The following is a 13,653-nucleotide window of genomic DNA, read 5'->3' as shown; positions in this document are numbered from 1 at the left end:
TTTCCTCGATTATCATTTTTTGTCTCCATAGTCCTAACATATAAATATTTGATGTGCAATCAACTATTTGAATACTTTTGAAAAGGTGACTGGATGATATAGTATAGTAAGTATGGCATGCTTCAACATGGATACAATCCAAAAATTATGACATGTTTTAACATGGGTACAATCAAAAAAGTAATCGAGGTCCACTAGTTAGTTTTTCCTTGATTGCTTAATATCAATATCATACATTGAGTATGCATGATATTTATATATTTGACATGCAATCAAAAGCACAAAAACTATTGGAAAGGTGACTAATTGATATAATATTGTAAAAATGGCATGTTTTGGCATGGCTACAGTTGGAAAATTAATCAAGGACCATTATAAATATTTTTCTTTATTACTTTGCATCAATGTCATACATTATTCTATATGATATTTACATGTAATCAAATGCATAAATGTATTTTAAAAGATGACAAAAAGATATAATTTAATAAATATGCTCATATTTATTTTCCAAGTTCCTTATCCCCCATTCATATGCATCCCCGTCTCTTGCTTCTATCCTTGATCCTTGTTGTTTCCATTTTGAAATATTGTTCCCATAATTTTAGGGTACTTCAAAAAATCCCCTTTGAACATTCTTACATTTCTTAGATTTTCCCAATAAGGGAATGTGGATGTGGTAGGATCATACTTTATTATATTTCATTATCATTATAATACATGTATCAACTATGAATCTATGATTCTATATCTAGTGGATGTTTGATTTTGAAACAATTAATATTTAATTGTTCATGCTTGTACTATTGAAATAAATTAGTTTTTCTAATTTTGGGATCATGAATTTTTCTTTGTATAGTAATTATGAAAGCTAGCACTAGGCCAAAATAATAAGGTAGCCCACTACATGCACATGTGTTGTTCTTGAAATGACAACACTTACAATGATGAGGGCTCTTCCTCGTGATGTACTTAGTATTAGAATCTCACATCAACAAGTTGTTAATAAGCACAAATTATATTAGAATCTTTGAAGGGATTTTCAGGAAAAAGGCTAATCATTTTGTTTGTGTATATCAGGTGCAAGTGGACCTTGTTGTTTATAATATGCTACATGAGGATCCTATAAATGTGAGCTACTCGGTAGTAGACGGGTTAGCAGATCAAATTAGGGAGCTAAGATAGCCTATTGAACTTCCTTTAATGAATCCTAAACTCTTTCTTAGGGTTGGAGTCAAACCTCCTAAGGTAAAATTTGTGCGGGGTGAAAATTAATCATGTTAATTACTTATTTATGGAAAGTTCAACTATTAGGATTAACCTCAGATAGAAATAATAGTTACATGCAAATATAAACAATATCAAAAACTAATAGATCACATAGAAGAGAATACAAGACAGAAAGATTTAACATGTTTCACCCAAACCGTGGGCTATGTCCAGCAAACAACAAGTCCAATATTATTATGATCCAATGATTATAACCTAATTACAATCTATAATCCCTTATAGCTCAATACCACCACAAGAAGCAGTTTTCACATCACACACTATGAAAACCCCTAACCATAAGCTCTTTTTTATACAATTATTTTTACCGCTTTAGGGCTATAATTAATATTACATGTCAACCCAAAATCTCGATAAAATAGGGCCCAAATTTTCTTTTATGAAGTATGAAGTATGTACAGTACTTCCCTGATCAGTCACCACAAACTAACATCAACTTGCATGTTTTATTTATTCTTGTTGGAATTCATTCATAGAGGTTGTTCCTTTTTCTCTAATTTAAGGGAGTACTTCTATATGGCCCTCCTAGAATGGGAAAGACACTATTAGCAAGAGCTATTGCTAGTAACATTGATGCCAGTTTCCTTAAGGTTGTAGGTTAGTTTTTTTTATGTTCATCTTACTTTTATGCAATCTAGCTTTATTGTTTCTTGTACCTGAGGTTTGATTTATGCCTCCTTTTTTTATACTATTTTTCAAGTGGTTTCAAGTGCTATAATAGATAAATATATTCGAGAAAGTGCAAGGTTGATCAAGGAAATGTTTGGTTATGCACGAAATCACCAGGTATGACTTCTTATTCATTTGAACATCAAAAGACTAATTTTATGGTGTTTGTTAATATAATTACTATATATATAATAGTTTATCTTTTATTTTGAAACATTGTGTATGTTGAATTATTAGCTCATTGCATCTAAGAATTTGAAGGTATTGACACTAAAAAGTATTTCTCTATATGCTTGCAACCCTATTCCTCTTAGTAATTGCATTGCAATCTACTAACAAGTATTATGATTAATATAAATAAAATGCCTAATGTTATAGTGGAGATTTGTTCCATTCATGCATCATATTTATGGATGAAATTGATGCAATTGGTGGACATTGTTTTAGTGAAGGAATAAGTGTTGATCAAGAAATTCAAAGAACTTTAATGGAACTACTTAACTAACTAGATGGTTTTGATCAATTAGGAAAGGTATTGTCTTTTAAGGCACTCATGGTGTTGTAATTGTCAATCAACTGCATTAAACAAGAAACTATGTTATTTAACTTATTTAAGATTCTTAAAGGTAGTGTATTTTTCATTGTGATCTAAAAATATTGTTAATTTAAACATTAAATGTAGATAAAAATGATCTTGGCAACAAATAGTCCTGATGTTCTGGACCCAGCACTGCTTAGACCCTATTTTTTTGATAAAAAGATTGAGATTCCACTTCCAAATAACAAAAAAGAATGGAAGTACTCAAAATAAATGTTGCATGGATTGCAAAACACATAGACATAGATTATGAATTTGTTGTAAAGATTTTCGAGGTCTTGTTCTATTTCTTTAAAATTTTGAAATTTATCCAAAATATTTGAGTTTTTATCCTATACTACACTGGTATGTTCTGGAGTTGGTAATTGTCATTTGATTAATTACTATATAGCTAAGGTTATTTCAACATGTAAGGTCATGTCCAAGTAAGGACTAGATCAATTGTTAATTTGTCTACAATATAATTTGATTAGTAGTAAATATTAATTTTGTCATTAGAAGAACATTATATGACTTATGCAATTACATGATTAGGGAGAATCCTTATGTGACTTGCAATGATTAGTATTGTTTAAATAAGATTGACTTATCAATTGTAACCATCTGAGTATTAGGTGCAAATGTGTATGTGATACTTCATATAGTAGAATTTTGCTTATTTAATTAATGTGCAAGTTAGACTCAACTTATGATCAACTATGGATTTTGTTCATACACTTGACAATGATTACAAATAGAAATGGTTGGACCTCGTTACATATGACACGATAGTTTAGATAGTTATGAGACTAGTAGCATTAGACCTAATTCACACTAGGATGGATTGTCTAATATAAGTTAACAACTTGATTAGCTAATGTGAGTTACCTAATGGATAAATACCTTATATTGTTCATCTTATCTCGTCATGATAATTAGATAGTTTTAGTAATTGAAATTATGGCCAATTGAATTGAATAGATATTGTGTTGTGGTGAATACATTCCACATAAGGTGACTATGAAAATGGAAATCAAGTTTTGGTTATGTGATTATTGTTTTGAAGTAAATTATGTATCATTTAATTCTAAATAAAGAAGTATGGAAATGAATAGAATATAGATAACACAATGAATACTAGTGATACTCGTTATGTTATTCTAAGGGATGTTATAATTTGAATCCTATAATTAGTGAGAGCAAGTAATGTAATACCCCATCTCATTATAGACTTAGACTCAATTGTAAGAATTTGATTAATGTACATGTAAGATATAAGGTGTTATGATACATACATTATGAATTACTAATATGGCTACTATTCTTGAAAATATTATACTTAGAGAAGTGGTTATAGTAAAATGAATGATACACATTTGTAAATGATTTTCATACGCAAATGATTCATAGGAAAATGATGTTGGAATATGATATTGATCTAATGTGTTGATCGATGGTTGATTAGGATATGTATTAATGTTTACAGTCATATATTTATATATATGTTTGGTTCACTGATGTTTAAATTAAATTGTGCAGAGGATGATTATGAAGACTTTCGAGGAATCTATGCCAACTCTTTACAATAGTCAAAGTTGACACAATGAAAATTATTGTAAAATCGGATGTAAACTAAAGTTGGACTTTAGAGGGGTTTAAATGGACCCTAAAGTGCATTTTGGGTTAAAATAACCTAACCCACTTATACTACCTAGGGTTGGGGGCTAGTTTTAGGTCAAATCATGGTTAAAGCTTTCATTATGACACCTCAAAGGTACCACTTCCCAAGAGTGACGAAAATCATAAAGTAGGAGACACTCCATGCCTTCTCCCATTTTTAGGAGATGTGACATTTGAGTGAGAAGTCCTATAGAAGATGTATAGGTTGGAAACTATGTTTTAGGTTGGTTCATGTAGGTCCTTATGTGAAACCTTGGTTATGTAGCTTTGAATAGGGTCAAACATAAGTAAAATTCGTATGCAAACTTTAAGTGAGCTTTCAAAGGGTTAGGATGACTCCTTGTGTAAGTTTAGTACTTGTTTTGAATGCCCACATGGTAGACCTAAGGGTTTTGGGCATTTTTAATCATTTATACTCTTATTAATGACTTGGGGGACCACCCAAAAAGTTGGTTTTACCAAGGTGGCCGAAAATGAAGGACAACTCTTGAAGAATGTGAAGACTTGGAAGGACAAAAGTTTCTCTTGAAGATTGTAAAAGGAGGAACACCAACCAAGGACAATTAATGTGAATAAGATAGGTAAGGAGGAGAAACCAATGTCACCCACACCCTTCCCAAGAAGGCTTGGGAGATGTAGAAGAAGGAAGGAGTTTTAAGAAGAGTAGGGGAAAAAAAACATTCGAAGGATTCAACCACTCTACATTTTGAAGACAAATTTTTCTTGATGGAGTGAGGAGGAGATGGAGGAAGAGGAGGAAGGATTCTTAGTTGAAGATGAAGATCTATCTAAAGGGAGAGCTCTTGAAAAGATAAGTAACTTATATGCATTTAGAGTAGTTCTTTCTTATTGAGATGAAATATTGTTAGAAAAATTATTTCATAGTGTTTTAGAGAGAACTCTTAGGATTGCATCCATGATCTCTTGGTTGAAATGAGTTCTCTTGCCTGGGGGTATGGGTAGGGCACAAGCGGCCTCATGATGCCATTATGGTAGGGTGGAAAAAGGGCACTTGTGTGAATGGTTTTGATAATTATTGGTGTAATCTTGCAAATGAATATGAATGAAATTTTAGATCTTAAGTTTTTGATAATATATTTAAACTCGTGTATGAGAGAAAAAGTTGTGATAAATATTATAAAAATAATGCTATTGTTATTTGAGATATTGTAAATCTATTCCAAAAGCTATTGTTATTTATGGTATTGTTAGTTAAGAGAAATTATTTTGGATGTTAAATTTGTGAGTTATTTCATTAGAAACAAGTGGCTAATGCTCAAGATCATTTTATCAAAATATCTATTGTGGATCTAAATATTGACTCTAAATCTTGATAGTTATTTGATAAATTTTAAATAAGTTTTTGGTAGAAAAAAATGGGCATGACATTTTATCAGGGCTTCAATAGAGCATATCTTCATAACATTTGTACATAAGTTGGTATGGCAGTCATCCATATAGAGCGTGATTACATAATCCACAAAAATTTTATGTGTTGGAAATCTAATTGAAAAGATCATTATTGAAAGAGAGTAATATCAAAGAGGGAGATTGTTGCAAAGAAGGAAGATTGTTGACAAAGAATGTTTTCAATCATTGTTTTGTCATTGATGTCAAACCTACTATTTGCTGGAATAGCAATTTCTTATAAGATCTAAGTACTATCACTTAGTTGATTTATGAAGAGGATTTAATCAACAAGATGTAACAAAAGTACCAAAGGGAAAGGTTGAGTTATGGTTTTGTAATGAAGTGCAAGGATCAGTTAAGACAATGGTGAAATGATGTATTGACAATATACTTGAAGATATAGATTTTGGTCACACTTAAAAACTTTAGAAGTATAAGTTGTAACAAGGCTGACTACAAAGCTTAATTAAGTTCATCAGTGAGTGCCGAGAAAGCTAATTAGAGCCGAAATTTTTTTGAATAGGTGTTAAGAAAATGCAAAATCTAGTGGGTGTCGAGTGAACTTCAAGTGCCAAATAAAGTTCAAGTGCCGAGTGATATAGAAGGAGCTGGGAAAATAGAAAATGTAGTAGATGCCTAGTGAATCCATAGTAGGTGTTGAACATCAGTAAAATTTAATTGATATCGAGTAACACAGTATGTGCCAAGCACCAAAATTTCAATAGTGTTGAGCTACTACATTATTGAAAAAGTCAAAGATTCACCAGATCATGGTTGTTACATTGAATTTTGTGAACTAGATGGAGGATAAGGATGATGAGCTAGAGGCACAAAATTTTAGATAAACTATTTTTAGGTGAATTCAGGAGGATTCTTCATGATGTTTCTACAAGAAAAAAAATATGGGTTAGATTCAATGAATCCTACCTAATCCATTCAAACCAAAATTAAAAGAGGGAAGAATCAAGTGAGAAAAAGCAATTTCAAACTTCTATTTAAGGAGTCACAGACCAAGAAGTTAGAGCTACTAGTATGCCAAACTATGAAGTGGTTGAAGGGTGTCAAGGAGAAGGAAGAACAAAGCATAGAAATTTTGTTTCGATAAGTGATTAGAGAGAGATGAATGCACTAGTATATTGAGCATGAAGACTCAAGGAGACAAAGCTTGAGAGAAGGACAAGCTATCAGAGCTACAGAGATTAAAATCTTGGCAAATTGTGAAGAGCTGAAAAATGATCTAAAATCTACAAGATAAGTTGTGAAGTGTAATTAGGTCAAAACCCCTTATTGTTACTCTCTAGCAATTGTATCAGTTAGGGTAAAATCTTATGGACTTAGGTTGGTTTAATAGCCATTTGTAAATCCTTTAATAGGGTGACATTCCAAGTGAATGTTCTAAAGTCCTCTAACCAAGCCCACTTCTAACAAGGTGGTTAAATCCTTTTGTTGGTATAAATAAGTATTTACTTATTACACTTACTTAAGTTTACTTAGGTTTATACATTAGTCCATTATTTTATTATTTTTATTTGTGAGACATTGAGGAGTTTGCGCACCTTTTTGAGTTGTCATGTAGATAACATAAGAGTACGTAACTCTATTTTAGCACATGGTGTCTACAACATTGTGTTGCATGTCACACCCTTGTAGGCTTATCCTCACATCATCGCACATACTTTCGTGCTTAATGGAGGATAACCCATAGCTAGTGGACATGTGCTTGGTTGTATGACTTATCGTGGTGTTGATTACGAGACATTCTAGATGAATCTCAGAGGCCTTTATATATACGCACTCCTAGTGTACTCTTAATCATGGCATATTGAATACATTATCATTCTGATCATATTCTCTCTCTCTCTCTCTCTTTGGTCTATTGTGTGCTTGTTCTTGAGTTCTTAGTTCTTCGGTGAATTTTTCTCTTAGAAAAATTCTTACATTTTAGTATCATCTCCCACAAAGATGTGTGGTACCTTTGACTACTTCAATGAAGAAAATTCTTCCACCTCTAGCTTTAGTTGACTTGGGAGACAAACTTGAGGACTTACATCTTCTCATTGATGATGATGATTCTTCTACAGTTTTTGCGAGGGCTCACTCTAACCCTCATGTCCATTCTCTACATGATCAATCTTCACAGGTTGGTGTGGTTGTGCAAAATTATGAACAGTAATTAGTGGAGGTCTCTTTGTCAGTTGAGGAGATAGATGGTTCAGTGGAACAGGTTCAACAGACATCTTTGCCAGATCGGCATTCATTCTTTTTAGCACAATTGGAAGGGGTGAACTTTAGTATCAATACAGGGATACTTGAGTAGATTTTAGGGCCACCATACATCTTCAAGATTGTACCTTTGCCATTGTTTCTTCCTAAGGGGAGGAACACCATTATGCATTCTTGGACCAATTTCTTCATCGAAGCGTCTTTCACTTGTTGGCATTCTTCTTTTGGGGGGGAGCCTATTCTGTCTCTCTTCCTTCTTTGATTCTCTTATGTATATACTAGATGTATGTCATAATGGGGGGGTCTTGATTACTCCATCCATCGATGCATCTCTATTTATCTCTCTTTTTGGGGGACGATTTTTCCCATGAGGTTTTTCCTCTTCCTCCGCTTTATGGAAGATTTGCATTTTCATTATGTACATGGGTACCTAATATGGCCTAGTAGCTGGGACCCATTATGCGTCTTCATCCTAGTTTCATAAGCTTAAGAGAATTCCCCTAAGTTGCACTTATGGGGGGGTGTTGGTGTAAATAAGTATTTACTTATTACACTTACTTAAGTTTACTTAGGTTTATGCATTAGTTCATTATTTTATTATTTTTATTTGCGAGACACTTAGGAGTTTGTGCACCTTTTTAAGTTGTCATGTAGACAACATAAGAGTACGCAACTCTATTTTAGCACATGGTGTCTACAACATTGTTTTGTGTGTCACACCCTTGTAAGCTTATCCTCACATCATCACACATACTTTTGTGCTTAATGGAGGACAACCCATATCTAGTGGACATGTGCTTGGTTGTATGACTTATCATGGTACTGATTACGAGACATTCTAGATGTATCTCAAAGACCTTTATATACAGGCACTCCTAATGTACTCTTAATCATGGCATATTGAATATATTGTCATTCTGATCATACTCTCTCTCTCATTGGTCTACTGTGTGCTTGTGTTTGAGTTCTTACTTCTTAGGTGAATTTTTTCCTTAGGCAAATTCTTACACCTTTAACCAAGTCACATTTAACAGTGTGTTGTAGCCTTTAACAAGGTAGGCCTTTTATAAGTCATCACTTCAGAAGAGTGAAAATTGAGTAGCATGTTACTGTTGGTTTTTTCCAAATTGAGTTTCCACGTAAATCACTATGTTATGTGTTGATCTTTCATGTGTTATGTTTGCATGTTGATCTACAGTAACTTGCTAAGTAGGAATGTTTAAGCTTGGATGAATGAACAATTTGATGGGCACACTTTACTTGATGAAAAAGTTTTAATTAGACATTTGGACCTTGAATAACTGATTCACCCCCCTCTTAGTTATTCTAAATCATTTCTAACAATTGGTATCAAAGCCATCTGCTAACTTAGTTTAAAGGTACTAGAAGTAGAAAGATCAAGAGGTCCAAAAAAGAAGTTCCCAAGCTTAACAAAGATAACTTCATTGCATGGAAAAGTCTAATGAAGCTGCACCTTGGATCAATAGGTGACTATGCAAAAAACTCAATTGGAGTGGAACATGTATGTCCAATTGGACCCCTTTCTCTAGATGATTTGATCAAAAGGAAGGAGCACAATCAGGCAATGTTGGAAATTGCCTCTGCACTCAACTATGTTTAATTTGATGACATCAAGGGATGTGACTCTGTATTCAAGATGTGGAAAGCCCTATCAGATATCTATGGAGGAGATCAAAATGTTCAAAGAGCAAAAAGAGAAAGCCTCAGAGGAAAGTTTGATGACATGAAAATGGAGGAAAGTGAGAATGTTGTCCAATATGCTGCAAGAATGAAAGAAGTGGTAAGTGCAATAAGAAGTTTAGGTGGTCAATTAGAAGATGATATTTTCAACAACAAATGCTTAAGAACCCTGCTCCCCATCTATGCTATTAGATTTTTAGCCATCCAAGAATTAAGATGTGTACCAAGAAATGCACTAACTTTTGAAGGTATAGTAGGAAGACTTAATGCATTTGAGTTGTCCAACTTTGATAACTACAGACCTAAGAATCTTGAATCTACTTTCAAGGCCAAGTTGACATTGAAAGACACTGAGGAGGTGAAATCAAAGAAGAAGAGTGGAAAAGGAAAACATGTATCCAGTGATAGTAGCATAGATGAGGAAGATGTGGAACAATTGGAAGCATTATTGGGTAGAACACTTCATAGAGGCAAAGGTAAATTCAAAGGTAAGCTTCCTATCATTTCTTTAATTGTAATTAAGTAGGACATATTTCTGCAAGGTGTACATAGAAGAAGAAATACAAAGAAGGAAACAAGGACAAGAACAAAAGAGAAGATGATAGCAGAGATTACAAGGACAAAGGCAAGAGATGCTAAATTGTTGAAGAGGATTCTGATGAGAATGATGATGAAGTAGTCTATGTAGCCATGAAAGATGAATTAGATGAAGATGAGAAAACAACACTAGTAACCTCTATGAACAAAAATTTCAAGTGGATCATAGATAGTGGATGCTCACATCATATGACAAAAGATAAAAGTAATTTTATTACCTTTACTTAGTATGATGGAAATAGTGTTAGATTTGGTAATGATGCTCCATGTCAAATCAAAGGAAAAGGTTCTATTAAACTTATAGAGAAAATCTCATGTGATAATGCATACTATGTTGAAGGATTGAACTATAATTTGCTGAGTGTATCACAACTAGGCAATGTAGGTTGCAAAGTAGAATTTGGAAACAAAATTGCCAAAATCTATGACACTAGCAAAAATCTAATAGGAAAAGGTGAACAAACTAGGAGTAATCTATTTTACCTAGATATGGAAGATGTAACTTGTCTCATTGTAAAACTTGATGATGCATGGCTATGGCATAAAAGGTCGTGTCATGTTAACTTTGATAATCTTATTAGCATTAGCAAAAAGAAGAAAGTCAGAGGTTTGCCAAAATTGAAAAAGCCTAAAAATACAATGTGCAAACAATGACAACTAGGGATGATGACCAAGTCAAGTTTCAAAAGAAAAACCTACACTTTTAAAGAAGTATTAGAGTTAGTTCATACAGACTTATGTGGCCCAATAGAAGTACAAAGCTACCAAGGAGACAGATATATAATGTTGTTTGTGGATGACTACTCTAGGATGATGATTGCCATGTTCTTGAAACAAAAATCTGATGCATTTCAAATGTTTAAGTGGTATTTGGCCAAAGTTGAGAAAGAAACAGGAAAGAATCTGAAGTGCCTAAGATCAAACAGAGGAGGAGAGTTCACATCAAAAGAGTTTGAGACATTTTACAATGGCAAAGGAATTAAGAGACAAACATCAGCACTAAGAACTCCCCCACAGAATGGCATTGCAGAGAGAAAGAATAGATCAGTGATAAACTATGCCAGAACATTAATAATGGAGAAAAATGTTTCTTTGAAGTACTGGAGAGAAGCTGTAAGTACTATAGTTTACACCCTGAATTGAGTCCAAGTCAAGAAAGGTACAAATGTAACACCTTTTGAATTGTGGTATGGTCACTCACCTAATGTAAAACATTTCAAAGTGTTTGTTTTTAAATGCTATATTCTTAAGGATACTAGAAATGGCAAGTTTGATGCAAAAAGTGATGAAGGCATATTCTTTGGATACTCTGCTAGAAGCAAAGCATATAAGTGCTTGAATACTAACACTAACAAGATTGTGGAGAGTGCAAATGTAAATTTTGATGAGCATGTAGAAGTCGAAGTTGATGAATCTAAGAAACTAGAAGAATACAGATCCTTTGTATACTTTTATGAACGAATGCCTATCGAAGATGAAACTACCAATCAAATTGGAAATCAGCAACAAATCTTAGTATCAGTCGAGTCACAACCAGTGAATGTCGAGCTGCATTTAGAAGTCAAGTTGTAGAATGAAAATAATGCACATTCTGATGTAGAAGTCAGTACTCATGAAAGAGATGATGATATACCAAAAAGAGATGTGCATACTGACTCTAAAGTTGAAATATCAAACATGGAAAGAAGGATAGAACCAAGACTAGCCAAGTATGTGAGAAGACATCACCCTGTAGAAAAAATCATTGGTGACAAGGATGCCAGACCAATGACAAGGAATAGACTAAGGAATAAATCATGTCTAATGAGTAAGATTGAACTTAAAATAGTGAAAGATGCAATACAAGATGATGACTAGTATAAAGCTATGAAAGATGAGATAGATAAGATTGAGAAGAACAAAACCTAGACCCTAGTTCATAGACCAGCTGATAAGAATGTGATTGGTACCAAATGGGTATTTAGGAACAAATTTGATGAGAATGGAGAGATCATAAGAAATAAGCCTAGACTAGTTTGCAAAGGATATGCATAAGAAGAAGGACTGGACTATGGGGAAACATTTACCCCTGTTACAAGAATGGAAGGAGTAAGAACACTACTTTCGTATACTGCTTATAAAGGCTTCAAAGTCTACCAAATGGATGTAAAGTCTACTTTTCTTAATGGTATACTAGAAGAGGAAGTCTACATAGAACAACCAGAGAGATTTATTGATGACAACAACAAGGATATGGTTTTCAAATTGCATAAAGCACTCTATGGCTTAAAGAAAGCACCTAGAGTATGGTATGAGAGACTACACAAATATCTTGTAAAGATAAGATTTGAGAGAACAGATGACAACAACAACCTATACATCAAGGTAGAAAAAAGGTAAAGAGATTCTGATATCTAAGATCTTTGCTGATGATATAATATTTGGAGTAAAAGATGCCCTATGCAAAGATTTTGCTGATGAGATGAAACTTGAGTTTGCGATGTCAATGTTTGGAGAAATTAAATTCTTTGTTGGATTGCAAGTACATCAACTGAAACATGGTATATTTGTGACCCAATCAAAATATATCAAAGAGATACTCAAAACATTTGGTTTAGAAGATTCTAAACCAGTTAGTATACCAATGGTAATATCACATAAGCTATCCAAGAATGATGAATCTGCTAAAGTGAATCAGACATTGTATAGATCAATGATTGGAAAATTGTAGTATGTTGTGCATAGTAGACCAGATATTGCATTATCTATTGGAATAGTAGCCAAATTTTTCGTTAACCCCAGAGAAAATCATCTTATGGTAGTAAAGAGAATACTGAGGTACTTAAAAGGAACAGATGACTTTGGCTTATATCACAAGAAGAGTGAAAAGTTTGAGTTGAAAGCCTACACTGATGTAGACTAGGGAGGTAATATTGATGATAGAAAGAGCAACAGTGGAGGAGCACTTTTCTTAGGCAAAAGATTGATCACTTGGACTAGCAAAAAGCAAAGTTGTACCTCACAGTCCACAACAGAAGTTGAATATGTTGTTGTTGTTATAAACTACACTAATATTTTATGGATCAAACATCTGTTGCAAGGTATGAAGAAAGAAGTAACTAAACCTATGATATTCTATTGTGATAATACAAGTTCCATAAATGTATCAAAGAATCCTGTGATGCATGCCAAAACAAAGAATAGTGCAATTAAGTATCATTATGTAAGAGAATTGGTGGAAGACAAGCAAGTGAGAATGGAATATGTTAGCTCAAAGAAACATATTGCTAACATCTTCACAAAAGCAATACCTAAAGATGCATTTGAGTATCTTAGAGGTAAGTTAGGGGTGATACCCCTAGCCAAGGCTACTTTAGCAACAGCAAGATTGCCCTGCATCAAATGAGTTGAATTGCTAAAATGTTGTAAATTGATGCAAAGGATACTTACTTTAGGATTCATGCCTAAAATAATCAAAGTATTGAAGTTCCAAATTAGTCACAAGTAAGGTGATAGAGGGAGAAATT

At 33.3% G+C, this 13,653-nt stretch overlaps 1 pseudogene; it reads left to right on the top strand.

The window, feature by feature from the left end:
- Positions 1 to 5,727, top strand: part of LOC149530824 (26S proteasome regulatory subunit S10B homolog B-like) — a 79,982-nt pseudogene extending 74,255 nt beyond the window's left edge.
- The last annotated feature ends 7,926 nt before the right edge of the window (positions 5,728 to 13,653 follow it).

Source organism: Cupressus sempervirens, chromosome 11 (assembly GCF_028749045.1).
Source record: "Cupressus sempervirens isolate cs-2001-9-10 chromosome 11, ASM2874904v1, whole genome shotgun sequence".
Classification (NCBI taxonomy): Eukaryota; Viridiplantae; Streptophyta; class Pinopsida; order Cupressales; family Cupressaceae; genus Cupressus; species Cupressus sempervirens.
The sequence above is the reverse complement of the archived record's forward strand: the minus strand, read 5'-3'. Positions and strand labels throughout refer to the sequence as shown.